This window comes from Schistocerca piceifrons, chromosome 11 (genome assembly GCF_021461385.2).
Source record: "Schistocerca piceifrons isolate TAMUIC-IGC-003096 chromosome 11, iqSchPice1.1, whole genome shotgun sequence".
Classification (NCBI taxonomy): domain Eukaryota; kingdom Metazoa; phylum Arthropoda; class Insecta; order Orthoptera; family Acrididae; genus Schistocerca; species Schistocerca piceifrons.
The window spans coordinates 148,201,721-148,228,060 of NC_060148.1; the positions used below are offsets into that span (position 1 = coordinate 148,201,721).

At 39.0% G+C, this 26,340-nt stretch overlaps 1 long non-coding RNA gene across 2 annotated transcripts in view; it reads left to right on the forward strand.

Annotated features, from left to right (window-relative positions):
- The window catches only part of LOC124720274, a 61,981-nt gene that overhangs the window by 11,947 nt on the left and 23,694 nt on the right, over window positions 1-26,340 (forward strand). For both annotated transcript variants that reach the window (XR_007006108.1, XR_007006107.1), the window contains exon 2: window positions 5,348-5,437. This is a non-coding gene — a long non-coding RNA (uncharacterized LOC124720274). The remainder of the gene's footprint in view (window positions 1-5,347; window positions 5,438-26,340) is intronic.

Consider the following 26,340-nt stretch of genomic DNA (forward strand, 5'->3'; position numbering starts at 1 on the left):
CTTGTAAAAAAATTAAATCAAAATACACTCCTGGAAATGGAAAAAAGAACACATTGACACCGGTGTGTCAGACCCACCATACTTGCTCCGGACACTGCGAGAGGACTGTACAAGCAATGATCACACGCACAGCACAGCGGACACACCAGGAACTGTGGTGTTGGCCGTCGAATGGCGCTAGCTGCGCAGCATTTATGCACCGCCGCCGTCAGTGTCAGCCAGTTTGCCGTGACATACGGAGCTCCATCGCAGTCTTTAACACTGGTAGCATGCCGCGACAGCGTGGACGTGAACCGTATGTGCAGTTGACGGACTTTGAGCGAGGGCGTATAGTGGGCATGCGGGAGGCCGGGTGGACGTACCACCGAATTGCTCACACGTGGGGCGTGAGGTCTCCACAGTACATCGATGTTGTCGCCAGTGGTCGGCGGAAGGTGCACGTGCCCGTCGACCTGGGACCGGACCGCAGCGACGCACGGATGCACGCCAAGACCGTAGGATCCTACGCAGTGCCGTAGGGGGCCGCACCGCCACTTCCCAGCAAATTAGGGACACTGTTGCTCCTGGGGTATCGGCGAGGACCATTCGCAACCGTCTCCATGAAGCTGGGCTACGGTCCCGCACACCGTTAGGCCGTCTTCCGCTCACGCCCCAACATCGTGCAGCCCGCCTCCAGTGGTGTCGCGACAGGCGTGAATGGAGGGACGAATGGAGACGTGTCGTCTTCAGCGATGAGAGTCGCTTCTGCCTTGGTGCCAATCATGGTCGTATGTGTGTTTGGCGCCGTGCAGGTGAGCGCCACAATCAGGACTGCATACGACCGAGGCACACAGGGCCAACACCCGGCATCATGGTGTGGGGAGCGATCTCCTACACTGGCCGTACACCACTGGTGATCATCGAGGGGACACTGAATAGTGCACGGTACATCCAAACTGTCATCGAACCCATCGTTCTACCATTCCTAGACCGGCAAGGGAACTTGCTGTTCCAACAGGACAATGCACGTCCGCATGTATCCCGTGCCACCCAACGTGCTCTAGAAGGTGTAAGTCAACTACCCTGGCCAGCAAGATCTCCGGATCTGTCCCCCATTGAGCATATTTGGGACTGGATGAAGCGTCGTCTCACGCGGTCTGCACGTCCAGCACGAACGCTGGTCCAACTGAGGCGCCAGGTGGAAATGGCATGGCAAGCCGTTCCACAGGACTACATCCAGCATCTCTACGATCGTCTCCATGGGAGAGTAGCAGCCTGCATTGCTGCGAAAGGTGGATATACACTGTACTAGTGCCGACATTCCGCATGCTCTGTTGCCTGTGTCTATGTGCCTGTGGTTCTGTCAGTGTGATCATGTGATGTATCTGACCCCAGGAATGTGTCAATAAAGTTTCCCCTTCCTGGGACAATGAATTCACGGTGTTCTTATTTCAATTTCCCGGAGTGTATTAATTACCATTTTGAAAAATGTTATTAATTAGAAGCTATGTTTTTTTGTCTATCACTGAAAAGAGCATGAAAAATGGTACAAAATGACACCTTTCCCAGTTCTCTAGCTCAATTAGGGAAGCCCCTAGGGCTATTTAAAAAAAGTCTCTTCACATATTTTTGGCCAGTTTTTGAAAAGTTTACATGACCATATTTCACGAATAGTTTGAGGTAAAACATTGAAATTTGGTATTTTTCTTAGTTTCAGCACCAACTGTAAGTATACCAACTTTCAGTAAAATCTAAGAGGGTGAGGTAAAATTTTTATTTAAAGTGTGTTGATTTGACATGGAATCATTTTAGTCTGGATGAGTCTCTTGAATATGTGACAGCACTGAACCAAATAACACTGTCACATATGAAAAATATTACTGCTGGTTTTGTGACAGTACCATATGACGACTTTTGGTGGCTAGGATGCATTTAAGAAAAATACAATGACATGTACTGAATAAATTTTTTACACCCAAAGGGTCCAGCCCAGTCTTTTCACTATCCACAACCAAGAGATATATTAGATGTCCCAGGAAACACTCTTTTACAAACAGCGAATCCAACAACAGCTACGGGAAGAACTTACACTTTAAGTGCTAAAGAATGAAGTTGTCTTCTCTTGCTTTGGAAAAATATCTTAAAAGAAGCATGTTTAAATTATGTTACACCTACCCTCACTACACAGTAAGTTGTACAAATATCATGTGTATTAACTTTGTAAATACGAATTAGTATTAGAAATACAGTTCTATCCATGCAAATATCAACAAGTTAATCTTTTTCCCAAGTGAAATTACTTATATGCCAATTTCTAATATGAGGAACTTGTTGTAAATGATTACAAATAACACTGTAAAACCAAGAAAAAGATAATCTCTGTCAGTTACAACTAAGGATGAAGGTGAGTGGCTTTATTCAAAATTTTAACTTGTAGCACATATATTACCAATTAAAATGTGCTCACTTCCTTCTGATGCATAGTTAAAAGAATCATGAACATTAAATTAAAACAACACTATATCATTTAATGAATTAACAAACAATAAGAGGGTAATGTTGCATAAAACGGCTAACATAATAATTTAAGTTTGTTAGAATTACATAGGCCTACCTTAGTATTCATAGCACAGAAATAGTCTGCTTTTCACTTCACTAGTGTGTATTGTGGTAGTAAAATATTATTTTATACAAGAACCCATTGAGATCCCATCTTGAAATTTTGCATGAATGTAGTCAGTTAGACTGGACAACACAAACAATTTTTATAAAAAAAAAAAAAAAAAAAGAGGGTACTAATTTTGGAAATTCCAAAAAATGTTTTTTGGAATAGTTTAAAATTTTCAGATTTAGGTAGCATAGTCGTGTTACATATAAAATTGAAGGGAATTTTTAGAGGAAAACAATGGTGCAAGTTTGAGATCTCTAGGTTGTATAGTTTTTGAGCTACAGCATTTTAAAACATTCATCGATTAATCAAAAACAGAGGGTTTTTTTTATATTTAAACCCTTGAAACTCAAAAACCAAAGGTCAGAAAAATTTGAAATTTCAAATCTAAACTAGTGTTAGTGGGTACATTACCTAAAAAAAAATTCATCCAAATCCGAGAGGCGATGGTTCAAATCATGTGGTACAATTGGTTGATTTGACATGGAATCACCCTCCAGTAAATTTAAAATTTCTTTGCATATGAATAGTGTATAATAATTTGTTTCCTAGTAATAACTGTATATAGAATAAATAGTAATGTAGATAGTAAAGTGTATAGCATAAACTAAATCATACAAAGATAGAAACATCTTACATGATTTATAACACAACAGCATTATACCTACATAAACTATATTGGAGATTAGTTAATAAAATCATTTTCTTGATCTTCAAGATATTCATCTACTGAGGAGCAACATTATTAGCAGAACTTAGTACCCATATAGCTTACATGCTTCTGAATTTGTACTTCCTATTTGTTGTATGTGATCATTCCTGTTTCTTCTTATAGTTGTGGTGGTCAGTATTTGTTTGGAGGTTGCTTTGATTTGCTTTGGCTAAGAGTACACATATAGATATATAGAATGATGACAGAATAAGTATTCCTAATTTCCAGGAATGAGGTGTTAGTGGACTGAAGGTGATGATTCAAACAGCCCATTTTAAGATAATTTTTTTTTTTTTAGATTTTTGGGGTGGCCCAGAATGCTATTTCATATAAGTAATGGAATGAAAATATCTTAAGTATTCCATTATGATGGCTTCTAAAGTGCAAAGCAGGCCGAGTTAAGTATCTGTGTAAGGAATCATATACGGTAATTTCAATTTACAGCTTCATCCATACACATTCATAACAGTTGCACAAACTACTCTCTTTCTATTGGTCTGTCATTCAGTTGTAGATTAATGTCTTCATCCTGAGTATTTTTATTTGTTTTCTTTGCATGTAGTGTAAGTTTATGTGCACTGAACCAAGTCACAGTATTTTTTAGGATGTACCATTCCTCCAGATTGTAGCATGACAGTTGTGTTTTTAGTACTTCCAGTATAAGTACCCCCAGCGATTACATTTCAGGGGTCTAGTGCAGCAGGGGATACAACCCGTCGGCTTTGGACAATGACGTCACAAGTCGCCAGAGAGCAGTTTACCATTTTCGCTTTTGCTGTTATGTTTCAGTTTCGTTTTTTTACTGATTGCTTAATAAAGTGGATCTGTTTATTCTATCTCGTGAGATTTTTTTTAAAAAAGCCAAAAAACACTTATCAGCCACTGAAGGGAGCTACAACACTAAGAAGAATCACTTCTCGATTGGCCACTTGTGACGTCATAGTCCAAAGCCGACGGGTTGTATCCCCTGCTACACTAGTCCTCATTTCAGGGATTCATTTTGTTGGGATGGAAGAAAATGTTGGATATGTTATGTTGAATTTTCTGTGGACTTTTAGTGAGCTGTGTGTGTTCGTCTAGTCCTTTCTGCTTTACAATTTTGTAGGCCATGTGTTAATAGCTATTAGAAGTAATTTGCACATTTTAATATAATTTCATATAAAAATGCTGGAAAAAGGAAAAAAGTAACTGGAGATAGGATCAGCTAAATGTAATTTTCACTGGCAAAAAGTATTTCACATCATCAGAATATCAGTTTACACTTTGGAGAAAGTCATTTCACTAAATCAGTTTTGTTAGAGAAAAGTAACCAATGTTAAGTCCTGGTGATAATAGAAAATTGGAACTTTTGTGTACATTCTGCAGACTAAAGTACGGTTTTTCTGTAGTGAGTGGATACAGATTCCAGTTTGGCAGCAGTTTCACCAAACTGCGTATACAACCAGAAGCAAATGTGAATGGAAAAAGTTTCAAAGTAACAGTAGTGTTAAAAATGCATATTGAATTGTATGATAAATATATGGCTCACCAGCTTGGGCTAGTATAAAATTAAATAATAGTATGAACAAAGTACTAAATGAAATGTAGGTTTAGAGAGTAAGGATGTGTAAAATAGCATGTATGATTAAGATCAGTGCAAACTCTGGTCTGCCTTTCCTTTTGTGAACTACGACATTATTATAAACCTCTTGGGTTATGGTATACATGAAGATATTTAAAAAAGTCACTAGTATACATCAAGTGAAAGATCGTAAGCTCAGTTTTAATCCTTCTGGCTTCATTTACAAAATACAGACCAACTACACTTAACAGTTTTATGTAATAAATTCACCATAATGTTTTACTTGCTTTGATCACAAAGTAAAAGGTAGTGTTCATGCAAAAAAAAAAAAAAAAAAAAATTATACAAGTCTCTTATAGTTCTCACAGTAGGGTCATATACCATGATCCTGAGTATGGCTATTTTTATCAGATTGCTTGTTTCACAGGTGAGTAGATCAGCAGGCATGGACCACAGGAAAACTGTCTGCATTAAAAAAGAGGAAGTAGATGAATTACCTACTGAGTCAATATCCATGGTAAGTGTCTCCCTCATGTTTTTACCATTGTGTCATTAATTCCTATGGGCAGTATGCTGTAAAAATAAAATAAATTCATGTAATTCTGCTGGAAGCATGAGTAATTCAATGCAATTAAAAAATCTAGTGATCTGTCAATGTTAAATTTGACATGGTACAACACTGCATTAAAATAAGATCTGAAGTAAATATTACCTAGTGGTGGGGAGAGCTTACATTGATTGTTAGTAGATGTGCAAAAATTCTTAGTGCAACAACTGACTTGTATTGATGATGATGCCTTGAAGTGAGTTTATTCTGAATTGAGATGCTTCTTTTAAATGTTAACTTCAATGAACAACATTAGAGTAAAGGTGTTTTTCTAATGAATTCTAATAGTGTCATTGAATTTAGAAATAGGACAGGTGCTATTAGTGTCTAATTCATTCTATCACAGTGTGGAGTAGGAATTTTAATTTCTTTATTGATTATTTGAAATAATTATTTTTGAAGTGAATTTTATGATTGATTTATTTTTGCATTTCGTAAAGCCTTGATGAGTGTGTGTCACTAGGGTGTAGAATGTCTAAGATTATTACAGTAATAACCGTATCTGAACGGTCATGATGTAGAGTAATGTACTGCAAGGAAGCAAGGGAGAGGATGTTGTTATGGGTGGCTGGTATCCTCTTTATTCGGCACAAACGCACATGTGGATTAATATGGTTCTTTATTTACGTGAACTGGAACATTTACTTAACTTGAATAGTCATGTTTGTGGTACAAGCTCATAAGTAATAGTCCTACTATAGTCACTAATATGGTCACTATGTACTGTTGTAGCCTGTGATGAACTAAACACACGCTCTGTGAGTATGCTGACAGACGTCAACTAGGTGACTGGGTGAGGCCCTCCGGTTAGTGGCAGTGGCCTAAATACATGCCGTTGAGAGGGTGTTGGGAGCGTGTTGCTTGTGGGTGCGTCTCTGGACCCTCTTGTGACAGACACGCTTAATCCAGCACGTACGAATCGATCTTGTGCTTCTTAGCCAGTCGATGTGCTGATGACAGCTTACGCCAGCACATTAACCCCCCCCCCCTCACCTCCCCCTCGGCCCGAAATACCACACCCTTGTTGTGTAGGGAAGACACAAGCAGCAATGTGGGAGAGGGGGGGGGGGGGGAGATCCTGCATGTAGAAATGAGCCAGGAACCGTGACTGTGGAGGATGGCATGCTCCCAACCGCACCCTGCCATCCGGCTTCTGAGGCAACAGGAACACTCTGGAAAACTGCTGCCTGGGCACACGTGCAGGCCTGAGGGCATGTCGTGGGGAGATGACGGCGACAATGGGTTCATGTCCATCGGGTCAGCGAATGGGTATGGTGGGAGTGAGGGCACATCGTCCATCCACTCCTCCTGGGTTGCTCTGATGGCACCAGTGGGCAGCTGGGCTGCGAAGGCCATGCGGTCCTCTATGGCCATGATTCTCAGAGAAGAAAAGCAGCAGAATCACAGGGCAAATAACATGCAAAAATTTGGTTCTGACAGTGGTGCTGCAAACCATCGGGACGTGCAGTGGTGGGTGTATTAAGTTTAGCAGCATCCACTGGTGGTGGTCCATCTCGTGGGTGGGAGCGGTACAAGGCAAGAAAGAGTTGCAGTGCCTGTTCCTGTGTATGGGTGGTGCGAAGCTTGGCCATCTGTTGTTTATAAGTGCATACAGAGCATTCTGCTTCTTCGTTGGACTGGGGTGAAGCTGAGTACTTTTTAGATAACGAACACCATTTCATTCACAAAACTGTTGAAATTCACGTGAAGTGAACTGTGGTCTGTTGTCCGACACAAGTACTTCTGACAGAAGTGAACTGTGGTCCATTGTCTGACAATTACTTCTGGCAAACCTATGCAAAACATGGAGGACAATGTTTGAATGGTGCTAGGTGATGTGGTAGAGGCCATAGCTGCCACTGGAAATGGGAACTTGCTGAATGAATCTACCACTATGAGCCTACGAGTGTTCCCAAATGGTCCTGCAAAATCCATGTGCACTCATTGCCATAGGGATTGAGTCTTAGGCCAAGCTGAGAATGTCTGTGGTGGAGCTGACTGGTTGTCCGTGCATGTGCAACACTGTGATGTCATCTATTCAATGTAGGCATCCGTGCCCTACCAATAACAGTGTTGTCGTGCTAACTGTTTAGTGTGAACAATTCCCCAGTCTCCTTGGTGGAAAAATGACAACATATCCTTCTGCAAAACTTTGGGAATAAGTGTACGCAATTGTCCACTGTCATTTTAAACTAGAATCATGCACTATTGAACTGAAAGTTCCTGCACATGCAAAAGCTGGTGGCACGGCACACACATCTCCACTCTCCCACACTCGTACTTAAAATATCAAGTGTTTGGGACTGTGGAAGACTGTATGTCTCTAGAATTTATTCCGAAATTCTCGAGGCCTCTCCTTTGCTCGAACATGCGATATTTTATGCATATTCATTATGTACATTAATATCTCCCATAACACTAATTCACATTTTAAATAGTATACATTATATTTCTTGTAGTAATCGTTTACTTAATATCTAGCTCTTCTTTCTTCGTGTTGATGATAACTATCTGAGCATTTCACCTACTATTGGAGTTATTACTTTTATATTTAGGAATCGTGTGGACAACATTATTGATTTCCAGTCACAAACTCCAGGTGTCATAGACAATTAATTATGTCATTCTTTACTCTGTTTCTCTGTACTGGTTTTTCTTTTGGACTTATTAGTTTCAGTATCTACCATGGCTTGTAGTGTGGAGGAACTCTGGCAAAATGTAAGTGTCCTTTCCGACATTCATAAACATAAAACATAACATTGCTAGTGGAATAGAGAATCCAAACTTACCAGAATAATCTCTACTAAATTTTGTGACTTTTGTTACAATACTGTCCTTTCCCCTCTAGGAACAATACCTATACCTTACATACGGGTTGATCCTATGAGTACCCTTTTTCCTTCTGTTTTGGCAGGTACGCCCCATTTTTAATTCCTATTTTCCTGAGGTATAGGTCAATCCCTTTCTAGGTGCCCCTGTCTGTACAGTATAGGTCAGCCTTTCTTAGGTCTGCCTATCTGCCCTTTTACATCCAATACATGTTGGGTGTGCCCTCCTTATTCTTCCTGAGTAGGCCTCATGGTTCATTACCCTAGTATACATTTTTATGTACACTATAATTAAATATTGTCTGGAAACTAAATCTGTTTCACACTTAACACTCAATTCTTAATACTTCATTTAATCCCCCAGAGTCCTCCATTACGCATCCAATCCTACACATCTAGTATACACCACATATATATTATCCAATATATCATACATTTACTTATGCTATACTTGCCCCACTATCCTACAAATCATCAGAACAAATGTTCGACTCACATTCCTAAATAATTATCACAATTAATTCCTCCCTGGCTTATGCTCATTAGTTCCTCCTTGGCTTATGCTCTCTTTAGCTACTCGCACTTCCTTCTTATGTATCCCTGATGTGGAATTATCATAGTTTTTATATCCTTATGTACATATGCTATATAGAATCATCATTGTTCTTATACATATATTTTCTGTATATACATGTTAATAAATATCTACAGGATAGTTTTCTCAAGTAACTAGGTGATGTAGAACCATCACAATAAACAGCCACGTGTGGATATTTCTCTGTGTGTACATTCTTTCTCCCTACCACAGTGACAGTTCTTACATCAATTTTATCTGTACATCCATTGTTTGCGTCTTTGTGTTTCGTTGTGTGTATGCGTAAGTGTGTCTGTGTATTCTGATTCTTGGGCCTATTTATGTGAAATAAGTTGAAGCGTATTGGAAACCACAGAAAATAAGGACTTCAGCAAGAAGTATATGAATATGTATAGAGGGAAAGATTGACTGGTACTCAGATGAGAAGTAAGAAAGGAAAAAATAGAAATGGTTGCTAACATCAAAGAAGAGAAAAAAGATAGCCCCAAAGACAGGAAACCCCTCCCAACCCCCTTCCCCAGGATCCCTACTTAGCCGGTGCTTGAGTGAGAAACTGGAGGAGGTATGGTGTTAAACATCTCCTACAGAATGGACATTCTCACCTTCGCCTTTGAAGTCCCCAAAGAAAGATCTTAGCAACCTCTATGGAATGGCAAATGGTGAAGAATCAGTCACACTTGTCAGCAAGGATTGTCTGAAAGGTGTGGTGTGTGTTTGGTGTTAGTCATGCTTGTACTTACACTACCCACCCCTTTCAAAACTAATACAAATCCTCCCCTATACATCACATCTCATAAAAGGTATAAAATGTTCCATAAAAATAGAAAATTATACACTACAGTCAAATAGTTGTTTAGTTAATCACTTTACAGTATATTTTATACACACATAAAATGCTGTGTTCAGTTTATGTCATCTAGACATCACTCAGTTTAAATAGTATCATCATATTATACCTTGCACTCAAATAATATTTTATTTTATTTCATTTCATGTCTCAAGATCACAGTTCAGCTGTGATTTTCTTAAGTTTTTTACTTTACTGTCATATCCTGTTTTCTACGTACTGAAATTATAGGGTAGTTTAAGAAGTCAAGAACAGATTACAGAATTGTTTAAGATTTGAAGGGAATTTGGTGCAGGAAAAAATAGCACAGAAGAAACACCGAAAACAACTAGAGATCCAATGGTCGTCACTCTGCCTGTTAACACAGAATGTTAATGTCCCTGGGAGATATATAACTTTATGTGTTTAACATTGTATTTTCCTTTTTCTGATTCTGTTATAGGATCTACTAAAGCTAAGGCTTTGGGATGTATGACTGCTTGTACTCAGTAAGGTCCTTCATACTTTTGGAAAAATTTATGCGTCTTCTTCTTCAGGGCAGAGCTCTGAAGATGCTGTTTTACTATAACCAGGTCATCATCCTTGTATTGCGGTTCGATAGCTTTCTCACTATGTCTCCTTACTCGTTGTTGTGCTCTTTCAACCAAGTTCTTAGAAACTACTGTTTGATTAAATTGTCTTCAACAATAGGTTGTTCTGGCCAAGTAAAACATTTAATAAGAAGTTCTCCCACAAAGGGTATGGCCTGTTATGTCCAAAGGTGATTATCCAGTTGATAAATGCAGTAATTCATTTAAGATAAGCTCAAAGTCTTTAACTTTAGATGCCCAAAATATATGTTTTTCGTGGCAATAGGTGCGGCATAATTTTCCAATGGCTTTCATAACACTTTCACACTGATTGGAAGACTGATTATAGTTGGACGAACATCTTCCCACACTAAAAATTCTTTAAATTCATTACTGACAAATTGTGGCCCGTTGTCTTTAAGAAATCGTTTGGGTTTGCCTAACTTGAGAAATATTGTTGCAGACAGTGAATCACGGTTGGTGTATTTGCTTTCGTGATAGTATATAATTTAACATACTTCAACCAATACTCTATGAGGACAAAAATGTACGATACTCCTCCTTTCCCTTTCAGAATTGGTCCAAAGAAATCCCACTGCTGTAAGATCATGTAATGGCTGAGGAATGATTGGATACATTTTGTGTTTAACATGAGTGTTACTCTCTCTTACTTTCTGACAGGTTTCACGAGTTCTAATTAAAGATGCTACCTTATGTCCTAATTTCTTAAAATAATAGAACTGTTCATGTGGGCTATACACTATTTTATTCCAAGGTGTCCATATCCCGTGTGGACATACCACACAATTTCGTCCTCCATCAACTTCAGGATGCATAAATGCCACCGTCGAGATGTTATACTGTCTCTCTAAAATAAATTATGCCCTATAATTTTCCACCTCCCTACTTGATGAAGAGGTAAGGAATTCTTGTTACACATAGCATATATTTCTGCAAAGTAGGGATCATGATGGATGTTGTCGGTTATTCTTTGAGTCGTTTCTTGTACCCTGTTGTGCAGATATTCTACTGTGATAAAATTAATCGCAAAAATTACGCTGCGTCCTTCCGCAAGTTTTAACTCTCACATGTCTACAGGTAGTATAGACAAAGTGTCAGGTACAATATTTTCAGAACCTTTTACATACTGTATTTTAAGGTCATATTCCTGTAGGAACAACATCCACCACATTATTCTACTATGTAATAACCGACTGCTCATTAAAAAAAGATAGAGCTTGATGATCTGTATATACAGGGATCTCTGACCCCCCCCCATACTAGTGTTTGGAATTTTTGGATACACCATACTAGTGCTAATAGTTCTTTTTCTGTCATTGTGTAGTTTAGTTCATGTTCGTTAAGACTCCGGCTAGCAAAAGCCATAGATCTGCGATTTGTACTTTTACATGCAGCAATACACACATAAAACAAAGAAGTTCCACAAAACATTTTAGAAACTACCGGCTGGGTTAAGTGCTGTAAAACCTAAGTCAGTGGCGGGCAATCTTTGCACGCGGCTCATGAGCGTGCTGCACGTGTGCTGCTCGCGTGCAATCGTCGACCGGGGTAGTGGATGTTGATGCGAAGTGATCACTACGTAGTGAACCTTGTATTTGAAGAACCGGAAAATGCAGAGTGAATCAAGGAAACGGAAAGTGGAGATTTGCTACCTTTTAAAAAGGAATAGGAGTATCATTTTTTCCTTGTGCAAAAAGTGAAAATTCGAAATGTTTAATATGTGGCAGTATTCTTGCTGGTCAGTGGAAATTTAGTATTGAATGCCATTATAATAAATTTCACAAGGATGAGTACAATTTATTGTCAGATTGTGAGCGGATGGGGAAATTGACTGAACTTAAGAAGAACGATCTGATGATACTAGATGAATCTTACGTAGGTTGCTGTTGTCACGAGAGATCTGCGACTTCCTTTTGTCATGTCTCTCATATAACTGATTTAACATTTTATAGAGCTCTGTTTTCAGTTTTTCAGGACGACAACAATGATAGCCTAGTGGTTCATGCAAGTTATAAGTTTGCACTTAATATAGAGAGAGCTGGAAAACCATTTGCTGAAGATGAATTTATAAAGGAGTGCATAAATGACGCTGCTTCTTTACTTTGCCCACTGAATGCAAATCAATTTAGAGCTATCACTCTTTCTCGGTGGACTGGAAGTCGTCGTATAAGTGCCGTGGTAGGTGACATTTACCGTCAATTAAGGAGTGCAGTGCAAGAGTTTGTTGCATTTTCCATTGCACTTGATGAGTCCACAGATATTTTAGACACTGCGCAATTACTGATTTATGTGCGTGGCGTGGACACTGCTCTGCACATAAAAAGAGGATTTTTTAGATATGATATCTTTAAAAAGCATGACCACCGGCACGGGCATCCTAAAAGCTGTTGAAGAAGCTGTCGATTCAGCTGGCTTAAACTGGGAATGTTTGGTGTCAGTGACAGCAGATGGAGCACCTGCAATGACAGGGGAACAAATGGGATTTGTTGGATTACTAAGAAAAAAGCTACAGCGTACAGAAGAATCATTGTACAGCATCCACTGCATTTTGCACCGAGAGGTACTCTGTGCAAAAGCAACAAAACTGCGGGACGTCATGCAAGTGGTTATTCGGGCAGTAAATTATCTGAGATTCCATGGACTTACACATAGACAGTTTCACACATATTTAGCTGAAATTGGGGAAGAGTGGGGTGCCGTACCATACCACAGTGAAGTCTGCTGGCTTAGCCGTGGTAATGCGCTCAAAAAATAAATCAGTTTTTAAAAGAGAAAAGAAGGTACGACCCCAAGTTAGAAGATCCAGAGTGGGTTGCCGACCTTGCGTTTTTAGTCGACATTACCGGATACATGACTGCATTGAACACAAGTTTGCAAGGAGAAAATCAGCTAATTTGTGAAATGGCTGAAAAGGTGCAAGCTTTCACTAGCAAGCTTGAGCTGTGGGGATGACAGCTCTCCTCAGGGAACGCAGTGCATTTCCCTACTCTGTCTACTGTGCGAGAACAGAATTGCAAAGAATATGTTTCCATACTTAGTGCAGTAAAAGAGGAATTTCTCAAGCCATATCATATTTATCCCAAGCTTTCGAATGGTTCTCGAAACTATCTAATGTTTCTGTAGATGATATTCATCCCAATTTGCAAATGTAATTAATAAATCTAGAGTGTAATTCTCGACTGAGAGACCAATTCCTTTTGGCAAGATGTGTAATAGACTTTTATCACGACTTTCCACAGTAAGAGTTTCCTCATCTCCATCGTGAAGCCGCGAAGATAATGTCAATGTTTGGCTTGACATACATTTGTGAGAGATGTTTTCTGTTATGAAAATCAATAAATCTCGGTTAAGAGTAAACATCACTGATGAAAATTTACGTAACTGTTTGCGTTTGTCTGTATGTAGAAATCTTGTTCCAGACGTTAAACGTATTGTAAACTCCAGCTGTGATAACTAAATAAAATGTATCGTAGGTAATAGGTACTCTTTCAAACCATGATTTCTTTCAAGCACTCCTACTAATTTTATTCCTTCATTCAATAAGGCAAGCTAGGAAACAAAACGCATTTCAGATGTAGGAGTGGAGAGACGGTATGGCGGGGAGGGGAGGGAAGCGGGTGGCCAGCTTGCCCCTGTGTGCACACAGAACGCCTGTTAACTGCACACATGCAAGTGCACCGCACACGTGCATGATTCCTGCCTGCCCCTAACCTAAGTCAATGGCAAAGTGACATTAGACAATACAATGGATGACTGCCTATGTAAAAAAAGTGCAATGAATACCAGAACACTTACAGTTCATGCTGTGACCCCAAGTGTCACAGTGGACTAGTACAAGACGTGGTTTATTGCCAGCAAGCGCAGAACACGGAGTAGCGTACATGAAGGGGGGGAAAAGACAGGTAAACCACAGTGGCAAAAATACTTGTTGGCGGGAAGAAGAGCACGAGGCCATTAGCCTGGCCATTCAAATTTTAATAATGATTTGTGTTTAAAACGAAAAATGAAAGTTACTTGAAAAATGTTCAAAGTACATTATGAATGGTAAATGAACATATTGAACAGGGCAGTACAGAATTGTAGTAAAACTGAGTGGGAGCCAGTGACATAAAATTTATGTATAAACTGTGAAACACAATGAAACGTTTCCCTTTCCACTAATGGCATGCGAGTTTTTAATATGGTGGGGATATATATGGCGATGTGGAACAACGCTCCACAGTCATCAGTTAAAAGAACATATGCATGTGCCACTCCTACTTAAAAGCATCTCACTATTGAACAAAATGGAAGATAGCAAAACCTTACAATCCACACTGCCAAAACTATTATGCCAATTAATAACTATGAGCAATTGTGTTAAAGGAACACATTAAAAATGGTATCACTTTAAAACCTCCTAACTAAAAGTCGACAATTAATTTAGGTTTACATAAGATAAGACCTGAGACAAGTTTTACATCATAAAAGAGAGGTAAATTTTAAATTAGGGAGGACACAGATAATGACGCAACACAATAATGCACCATAGTTATAGGGTAAAAAAATATAAAACCTGTAAACTTGTATTAAAAGAAGACATTTTACAGCTATGTGAAATAAACGTGATAGACCTTGCAGACCTCACTATAGGAGACAAAGTGCAGTTCGCTCATTCAAAATGCCTGACAGATCACAGCAAATGGTGTGAATAATTACTATTTCTTGTAAAATGTTTAAAACTGGGTCCTTATGTCAAATATGTAGAATGCTGCAATTTGTGTTTGTATTTGAAATGGAACATAGCTGTAAAATGTCCTCTTCTAATTGAAGTTTGTATGTTTTTCATTTTTTATCCCATGACCATGGTGCATTATTGTCCTGCATCATTACCTGTGTCCTCTCTAATTAAAATTTACCTGTCTTTTATGATGAAAATTTGTCTCAGGTCTTATCTTATGTAAGTCTCAATTAATTGTCGAGTTTTAGTTAGCAGATCTTAAAGCGACTCCACTTTTAATGTGTCCCTTTAGTGATATTGCTTGTAGCTATTAATTGGCATAATATTTTTTGACAATGTGGACTGCAAGGTTTTGCTACCTTCCATTTTGTTCAATACTGAGATCCTTATAAGTAGGAGTGACCCATGTGTATGTTCTTTTAACTGATAACTGTGGCGTGTTGTTCCACGTCACCATATATACCCCTACTAAATTAAAAACTTGCATGCCACTCACAAAAAGGGAAAAGTTTCACGGTTTATACACAAATGTTAAGTTGCTGGCTCCCACTCAGTTTTACTAAAATTCTGTACTGCCCTGTTCAATATGTTCATTTACCATTCATAATATACTTTGAACATTTTTCAATTAACATTCTATGTAATGGTTTTTTCATTTTTTTGTTTTATACACAAATCATTATTAAAATTTGAATGGCTGGGCTAGTGGCCTCACATTCTTCTTCCCGTCAACAGATGGCAGTATTTTTGCCACTCTGGTTTACCTGTTTGTTTCCCCCTTCGTGTACGCTACTCCGTGCTTTGCACTAGCTGTCAATACACCATGTCCTGTACTAGTCCACTGCAGTGCTCGGGGTTACAGCACAAACTGTAAGTGTCCTCATTTTCATTGTGTATTTCTTTACCTAGGCAGTCATCCATTGTTCTATCTGGTGTCACTTTGCCATTGACTTGTTTTACAGCACCCAGCCCAGCCAGTAGTTTGTGAAACGTTTTGTGGAACTTCTTTGTTTTTTGTTTTGTTTTTTGTGTGTATTGCTGCTATTTGCAGAATAACACTTGAAGATGGGCATATAAGAGCCCATAACCAGTCATGTTCTAAATAAAAGAACCTTACAACTGTAGCGGTATTTTCAACCTCTGCTAACATATTACACCTAGTCTCAGCCCTTTTTGTAACATTCATTGGTTCTGATAACTTAGGCCTTCTTTTATTTTGTACCTTATTATCTCTCTGCATTTCAATAATAATCTGTAAAAGATGATCATCCAAATTTGTGTCTTTCAGAGACTCTCACATATGTCCCAGGAACTGTGTCATCATCTTTAGCTAAATCTTCAAAGCCACTGTGAAACGCCATCCCTACAGCTGCAGTTTTCTCCATTAGCCACAGTAAGATAAAGAGGCAGTCTGTGTTGGATCTGTTCTGCCTAAACCAACTTTGGTCTTTCCCAACATGGCTACCAACATTCTGCCTTATTTTTCCTACATAATTTTGCCAAACAAGTGGCTCACTGTGCAGTTCACACTAATGCTTGCATAGCAGTTTGTGTCTCTTTTGTTTCCCTTCTTGAAGACAGAAACCATATGATGGTTTACACTCCATTGACAACAGTTTATCATGAAGTGCATTACTCTCTTCTTCAGATGGTGTCCCCTGGCTTCCACAATTTTGCAGAAATATTTCCAGAATCAGGAGAAGATAATATGTACTTTCTCATCTTGAGAAAATTGTTAGGCTGAAAATGATTTCATGAGGTAGACTCTAATCTGGTGTGTGTCATTTCTGAGTCTTACTGAGCGGAAGCCAAATTGCTGACTACATTACCTTGTTTCTCATTTGTATGAGTCTGAATGAAAGTGAATCTATTGTTGTGGTTTGTCATGGCTTACAAAATTATAGCTCAATGGTTTCTATAATTATAGTACCTGCTTCTGCTGCCAGCTAAACATTTCATCATAAAACACTTTTCATCTAAATTGCCACTGCATATGGGGAGTGCTATATCCCTTTGGAGCTGTCTGCAAATTACGTTTATAGTTCAGTATTGATACATGCTTAGCAAAAAGCTTCTTTCAAATGGTAGAACTTGGTGTACTATATTTTCTACATTTGTACATTGTGTCCTGAAATATATGCACAGTTAAACTAGAGTAAAGGTCTAGTTGCCAGATACCTAGAAGGTTAACGTTATAGGTGTAAGTCTAATACAAACTAACATGAAAAGACATGTTTTATGCACCCATGTATGAACACTGGCTTCCACCCTCAAGTATAAGAACGGTGTTGTGGAAACATGGGTAGTATACAGTATAAGCCAGGTGCAGTTCCCATTGTAAAATGTTTGCAATAACTGTAAGCTACCCCAACTTTACACTCCTGTACTAGACTCACTGCTAGCATATGATATATTTGTGTGGTAATGTACTCACAGAATTTAGTTTTGTGATTGGATTCTGTGTTTAAATGATATCTAAAATCGTCACAGCTGTGTTTCAGGTACATATATTACACAATACCTGCTTTTGTACTAGATGAATATCTTCAGGTGGTACTGAAAATTCACGTACAGACACCTTAACTAATCCTCACAAAGTGTCAGAAATGTATTGATACCTTGACTGAAACACATCTAACCACAAAACGTAATGGTAACAGGCACATTCTGTAACATGACAAACACAATGAAGCGCTTTGCCATTATAGCCCAGCATGCTGTTACGTTCCTTGCACATACGGCTGGCTATGCTTGTGCCAGGCAATTGACAAACTGTTACAGTGTGCTTGTCAAATTCCATAATGTGCCTTTTAGCAATAACTATGGTGATACAGACATTTTGAGTCATGATATCATCATATTTCTGACACTGTGTTAGAATTAGGAACACAAAATGTTGCTGAATTTTCAATGTCATTTGAAATAGTTCATTTTACACAAAATCAGTTATAATTTAATAAACGTACAGTCTCAGATAAAACCTGGCTGCTGGCCAGCCACCACAGAGGGTACATACATATCATTCATGTAATATGGCACTTAAGCTGGCTGCTACTCATAACTCTGTGTCTACCCATGTGCACAATTTGACAGCCCTTTGGAATGAGGAACTGTGTGAACAAAGTGTTATCTTCTTCAGAAAGTGCTTGTATTATCAGTTCATGGTTGAGTGGTAAACACTGTGCGATGTAAATACAAAGTTGCAGGTTTGAGTCCACTCCTTACTTCTTCATAAACTACACTTTAGCTGGCCTGCTAAAATGTGTCAGCCTGGAGCATCCTCACAGATGATTCACTTCACTTTCTAACCCACCAGCAATAATAAAAACTTTCAGAAACAATCCTCCAAAACAGTTCATGTTTCTGTCAAGATAAAAACAGTTGCTGCTCAAGAGTCTCATCACCCCATAGGGACCACTGGCTAGTGAACACATTGTTGTGCTTTGAATATATTTATCAGCTGTCATTTTTGTATTTGAAGATCTAGGATTTATTGTGTAGTTATGTATTGGATTTTGTGTACTTGAAAATTAAGCACTTTGTTTAAGCGTTGCGGAATAGCTGCAACTAGAAAACACTCTTTTTTTTTAAAAAAAAAAAAAAAATTTGTGATATACTGTTTGCTTTGGGCTGAATAGAGAGGTGGTGGCAATAGATACAGCTTACAAACTGTGTACTGCATTTGGGGTGTGTGCATTGGAGCAAAACACATAGTTAAATGATTCTTTATTTTGAGAAAGATGGTTCTGACTTGAATGATTTTTCACATTCAGGTCGTCTTAATAAGTGACATACGATGAATTGTGACCATTATGATTTTCTGTGATAATTGCATTCAATAGGCATGGTCACAAGTCTGGGGATGGAGTACTGTGTGCTCAAATTCAAAACAACAAAAATCAAAGCAGTTGGTTACTACTACTACTACTACTACTACTACTTTATTGCTTGAATGTTGTAAGTTTGTTCATTGAGCATTACGATGCAGTATTGTTACTGGTGAAGAGTTATGATTCATTTTTTGCACCTGTGTTAACTTCTTAAATGGATATTGATGGCTGAACTCTACCAAAGACACATACTCTGGCAAAGGGCAGTGGGAAGAAAATATTTCACATCTGGTGGCCCAAAAAAACATGTTTTGCACTACCATCTCCTACCCAGAGGTGTCTCCACCACAGATGGCATTAGTTACTAACAACTGAGATACCTTTCAATCACAACATAAGAAGAGCACCCATCAAAATTCCACCCATGTTGATATTACATGACAACACACACTGCTTATTTCACAAATAAAATCATCCAGGAGTTTGTTTGGGTAGTTACCCCTCATGGCTTATTCTTCTGATCTTGGGCCCTCAAATGCTTGCCTTTCTCACTTCTTATCAAACAAGTGTCAAGAAAATTCCTTTCCAGATGAAAATGCGCTTCTAACCTGGCTGATAACATCTTCAACTCAGAACCACTAGGATCCTACAGGTGTGGATCGGTAAACTACGTGACCATTATCAGATAATTTCAGATAATGTGAGCACATATATTGCTGATAATTTTTCTTTTTTGTTTATTATTGTGTTCAATAAACTAATGGAAGGCACTGTTCAAAAATGTACTGCACTAATACAAATGAATCAGAAGTTACCATGACGACCTTACACTGAGACATTTTATTAAAATATAATGTGTTTGTAATAGGAGTGTGCCTGTATCAGTATGGGTCAGTAAGAGGTTATTCACTATGGACTTCAAACTGGTCTTTACTTACTTGTTGTCCTGTGTCATAATCAAATAGTTTGGAAGTATGGCATTTCATAAAGATAAAATATGTTCATACCTAAGCAAAAATTGTCAGCAAAAATGGAAAGAGACATTACCATGTGTGTAGTATCATAATTTTCACACACTTACGTAGTGGGGTACTGGAAGCAGCAAGACAACTTTCGATGGAGAGATCTTCTGAAGACTTCCTTACTGAGTTTTCGTCTGACTGTTTGTATCTCTGTCACAAATGGGTGAAAATCTGGCCTTCAGTGAGACAGGAACCCTGAGCCAAAGCAGCCTCACTGTACTGGTGACTTTGTTACCTCAGGTCTTTGAAGAGATGTGGCATCAAGTTCATCGTTGCTCCATCAGCTGCGGCTAGGACATGAAAGTTGCAAAGTGGAAGAAATGTTTAATTGCAGTTACTTTTTGGAGCAATATTCCTGCACTCAAAAGCATAAATTGATAAGCTTATGTTATACCGTAAATGAAAATCTTTTGGATTATTCAGTGGAAATGATAAGAAAGTTTCAGGTGAATTTAGCAGTTAATTCTGTGCTACCCAAGAAGCAACTTCAGAACATCATTACCAAACATATTTTGTGTTGTTGCCAGGTGTCATTTATACTACCGGCAGGAAAAGTACCATCTCAGTCAAGTCACTCTTGAAAAACTTGTTGTTAAGAGATGCTGAAGTGCTGGATGCCATGGCATCCACTGAAGACTGAAAAACCTAAAAAAATTGGCCAATTTGTTTTGCACCCATTTTTGTAACTAGATTTAGGGATTGTAGCAAAGTTACTAATAACATTCAGAGGCATCAACCGCAAACTGAACATCATAAATTGATAGAGGTCAGCTGCTTTTGTTTTTCTGTCTTGTGTGTACTGAAATTTTGCCAGGTACAATTCACATTTCTGGAACATCTTCAGTGTCTATACCATAAATACTGACCAGACAGCTCACTTTTCTCATCTCAGAATATGTCTTTCTTGATATAATTGTCATTGGTATTATCCCCTAAAGAGACACACAGTAATTGACACTTCCAAAACTGCCAACTAGGAAGAATATTGGACATAGGAAACAGCCGTTTATGCTGTTATTTGAAACATTACTGGCATATATGTAATTGATGTATCTTCAAGAGTAATATGTATTAAAAATAGCCAAGCTTCAAGATTTATTTTTCGTATCTAGTTTAGTTCTTTGATAGAATACAAATTTTAAAGTAATGATGACAGAAAGTATAATTATTCTTCCAAGAAAAAAGTGCAATGTGTGGTATTGAGTAAGTTCTTGCTCTAGAACTTCCAAAATTTCGTGCTAACTCAACAAACATGATGTATTTGTAGCAGGGTTACAGTGAACTGCAAAACCTAGTAAGTACACACACAAAATGATGTCAATATGATTTCATTGGCCGAGCCATTTAGGACAGCAGCTCTCATGTTTGCTAATGTTCCTTTCAAAATAATTCTGGAAATTGGCAACAGAAGACAACATCAGTCAAGGGGCAGGTTGTGAGACATCTGTACATTGTTTTAATACGAAATGATACCATTATTTGAGTGGTAATGGGTCACACATTGAGAAAATCATGGCCTGACCTATAACCGGGTGCGACCTTTCTAACAAAAAGTTGTGGACAATGCTACATTCAGGCTTGGTCACCACAACCACACAGCACTGATTGCAGAATTTGAACATTGACTGGGAGGTACTATAAGGAACGAATAACAAAGTTCCAAATAGAGAAGCAGTTGTTGTCAAAACATGGAACAAAGGTCACAAAATGCTGACAGTAATATCTAGAATAAGTCATCCTTAAGCAAAACAGTTTAATAAGCCACAGCTGCAAAGTACTAACACGAATTCTTTACAGACGAATGGAAAAACTAGTAGAAGCCGACCGCGGGGAAGATCAGTTTGGATTCCGTAGAAATACTGGAACACGTGAGGCAATACTGACCTTACGACTTATCTTAGAAGAAAGATTAAGGAAAGGCAAACCTACGTTTCTAGCATTTGTAGACTTAGAGAAAGCTTTTGACAATGTTGACTGGAATACTCTCTTTCAAATTCTAAAGGTGGCAGGGGTAAAATACAGGGAGCGAAAGTCTATTTACAACTTGTACAGAAACCAGATGGCAGTTATAAGAGTTGAGGGACATGAAAGGGAAGCAGTGGTTGGAAGGGAGTAAGACAGGGTTGTAGCCTCTCCCCGATGTTATTCAATCTCTATATTGAGCAAGCAGTAAAGGAAACAAAAGAAAAATTTGGAGTAGGTATTAAAATCCATGGAGAAGAAATAAAAACTTTGAGGTTCGCCGATGACATTGTAATTCTGGCAGTGACAGCAAAGGACTTGGAAGAGCAGTTGAATGGAATGGATGGTGTCTTGAAGGGAGGATATAAGATGAACATCAACAAAAGCAAAACGAGGATAATGGAATGTAGTCGAGTTAAGTCGGGTGATGCTGAGGGTATTAGATTAGGAAATGAGACACTTAAAGTAGTAAAGGAGTTTTGCTATTTGGGGAGCAAAATAACTGATGATGGTCGAAGTAGAGAGGATATAAAATGTAGACTGGCAATGGCAAGGAAAGCATTTCTGAAGAAGAGAAATTTGTTGACATCAAGTATAGATTTAAGTGTCAGGAAGTTATTTCTGAAAGTATTTGTATGGAGTGTAGCCATGTATGGAAGTGAAACATGGACGGTAAATAGTTTGGACAAGAAGAGAATAGAAGCTTTCGAAATGTGGTGCTACAGAAGAATGCTGAAGATTAGATGGGTAGATCACATAACTAATGAGGAAGTATTGAATAGGATTGGGGAGAAGAGAAGTTTGTGGCACAACTTGACCAGAAGAAGGGATCGGTTGGTAGGACATGTTCTGAGGCATCAAGGGATCACCAATTTAGTATTGGAGGGCAGCGTGGAGGGTAAAAATCATAGGGGGAGACCAAGAGATGAATACAATAAGCAGATTCAGAAGGATGTAGGTTGCATTAGGTACTGGGAGATGAAGAAACTTGCACAGGATAGAGTAGCATGGAGAGCTGCATCAAACCAGTCTCAGGACTGAAGACCACAACAACAAACAACAAGCAAAACTGACATACAGTCTACAAATGCTTACAGAATGGAAAGTATCATCTATTTCGAATATAATGTAATGAGTGCTGATACTTTTCTCAATGAAATTGAAAAGTGCTTATGCTGAAAAGCTTTTTAACTTGCAAACTTGCAGTAACATAAGACAGAGGTTCTTCTTTATTATTATTATTATTATTATTATTATTATTTCCTGAGCAGGGATCCCAGGTTTGATTCCCAGCAGGGTCAGGGATTTTCACCTGCCTCGAGATGACTGGGTGTTTGTGTTGTCCTCATCATTTCATCATCATTCATGAAAGTGACGAGATTGGGCTGAGAAAAGGTTTGGAATTTGTACGGGTGCTGATAACCGGGCAGTTGAGCGCCCCGCAAACCAATCATCATCATAATTATATTATTATTATTATTATTATTATTATTATTATTATTATTAATATATTCCTTTCTCAGACGTTATGTCTGGTTATGGCTTCTTGTTAGCTTTTCTGACTGCATGTTCTGCTGTTGTTCCGAAGATGAATACTTAAAACAAATATGAATGTTCTGTATGTCAAACATCCAATGTTCCAATTTTTCCAGCACCATTCAAAAAGTTGTGTAATGTGTGACATAAAATTATTATTATTATTATTATTATTATTATTATTATGTCCTTAAGACCATCAGTGAGAGCAGCACCGCTTGTTCCTACTACTAATAAGGCGAGTACACCATTCAATTTTTACATATTTTTATGAGCTACAAACAGGAGCGACTGCAGTAATGGATAGGAACTGTGATTGTTGTGTACATATGCGAGCTGAGTTGGCGACCCTTCGCTCACAGCTCCAGGCTGCTTTGGCTTCCGTCACACAGCTTGAGGCTGCTGCCAAGTGGTGTCACTGTGGGGAATTGAGCACGGGGATTTGAGGGACATCGAGCATGTCCCACGTGTCCTCAGATTGGTCCACTGCTGTGACTGTCCCAGGTACTGCCTGAACTGAGGCTGACCCCTCACCCGTGGTCGAGTGGGAGATCATTCCAAAGTCTGGTAGACAGTGAAAAACATTCTGTGGGGCTAATCGTAGGGCCTCCCCTGTTCGTTTGATGAACAGGTTTCGGGCATTATCTGTGGCTGACGATGTCTCTGAGCTGGATGCCGTCGTCCACCCTGTTCCAGAGGAAGCTTCTCGGCCCGCAAGATCTGGGCATTCACAGAGGGTGGGTTTGCTGGTAGTTGAGAACTCCAATATTAGGCATGTAATGGGGTCCAATGTTAGGCGTGTAATGGGGCCCCTTAGGAACATGGCTGCCAAGGAGGAGAAGGAAGCCAGTGTGCACTCCGTGTGCGTTCTGGGGGGAGTCATTCCGGATGTGGAAAGGGTGCTTCCAAATGGCATGGAGAGTACAGGGTGCAGCCAACTGCAGGTGGTGGATCATGTCGGTACCAATGACATGTGTCGCTTTGGATTGTAGGAGATTCTGTCTGGTTTTGGGCAGCTAGTACAAATGGTAAAGACTGCCAGTCTTGCTTCCGAGATTAAGGCAGAGCTCACCATCTGCATCATCATCGATAGAACCGACTGTGGTCCTTCGGTGCAGAGCCGAGTGGAGGGTCTGAATCAGAGACTCAGGCGGTTCTGTGACTGTGTAGGCTGCAGATTCCTTGATTTGTGCCATTGGGTGGTGGGTTTCTGGGTTCCGCTTAATAGGTCCACTACACACAGGAGGTGGCAAGATGGGTAGCGGGGGCTGTGTGGAAGGGACATCCAATGTTCCAATTTTTCCAGCACCATTCAAAAAGTTGTGTAATGTGTGACAGAAAATTATTATTATTATTATTATTATTATAATATCCTTAAGACCATCAGCGAGAGCAGCATCGCTTGTTCCTACTACTAATAAGGCGAGTACACTATTCGATTTTTACATATTTTTACGAGCTTCAAACAGGAGCGACTGCAGTAATGGATAGGAACTGTGATTGTTGTGTAGGTTAGAGGGTCTCAGGGTCTCAGGGAACCACAGAAGGGACATCCGTCTAAAAGTGGGCAGGTAAAACACAATAAGGTAGTTATAGAAACGATTGATATTGTAGTTGTAAATTGTCGCAGCTGTGATGGGAAAGAACCAGAGCTCCAAGCCCTAATAGAAAGCACTGAAGCTGAAATAGTTGAAGGTACAGAGAGCTGGGTAAAGCCGCAAATAAGTTCAGCTGAAATTTTTTCAAATGATCTAACAGTGTTCAGAAAGGATAGATGAAATACAGTTCGTGGTGGAGTATTTATTGCTGTCAGATGTAGTTTGCCTTGTTGCAAAATTGAAGTAGATAGTTCGTGTGAAATAGTATGGGTAGAGGTTATACCTGACAATTCGACTTAACTATTAATTGGATCGTTTTACCGACCCCCGACTCAGAAGATATAGTTGCTGAACAGTTCAAAGAAGACTTGAGTCTCATTTCAAATAAGTACCCTGCTCATACAATAATAGTCAGTGTTAACTTTAATCTACCCCCGATATGCTGGAAAAATTATACGTTTAAAGCCGGTGGCAGGCATAAAACGTCATCCAAAATTGTACTGAATGCTTTCTCAGAAAATAATTTTGAACAATTAGTTCATGAGCCCACTCGAAACGTAAATGGTTGCAAAAACATACTTGACCTTTTAGCAACAAATAATACTGGATAAATTGTGAGTATTGTGATGAATACAGGGATTAGTGACCACAAGGCAGTTGCTGCTAGGCTGAATACCGTAACACCTACAACCATCAGAAAGAAACACGAAGTATATCTATTTAAAAAAGCTGATAAAAATGCTCTTAACACCTTTGTAAGAGGCAATCTTCACTCCTTCCGATCTGATCATGTAAGTGTAGAAAAGTTGTGGAATGTTTTCAAAGAGATAGTATCAACAGCAGTTGAGAGATATATACCACATAAATTAATAAATGATGGTACAGATCCCCCAGGGTACACAAAACGGGTCAGATTGTTGTTGCAGAGGCAATTAAAAAAGCATGCCAAATCTAAAAGAACGCAAAATCCCCAAGATTGGCAAAGTTTTACAGAAGTTCAAAATATGGTGCGTACTCCAATGCAAGATGTTTTAATAATATCCACAATGAAATTCTGTCTCGAAACCTGGCAGAAAACCCAAAGAGATTCTGGTCATACATAAAGCACACCAGTGGCAAGACGCAATCAATATCTTCACTGCACGATAACAACAGTGAAGTCACTGATGACAATGCCACTAAAGCAGGGTTATTAAACACGGTTTTCCGAAACTTCTTCACCAAAGAAGACAAAGTAAATATTCCTGAATTCCAATCAAGAACAACTGCCAGGATGAGAAACATA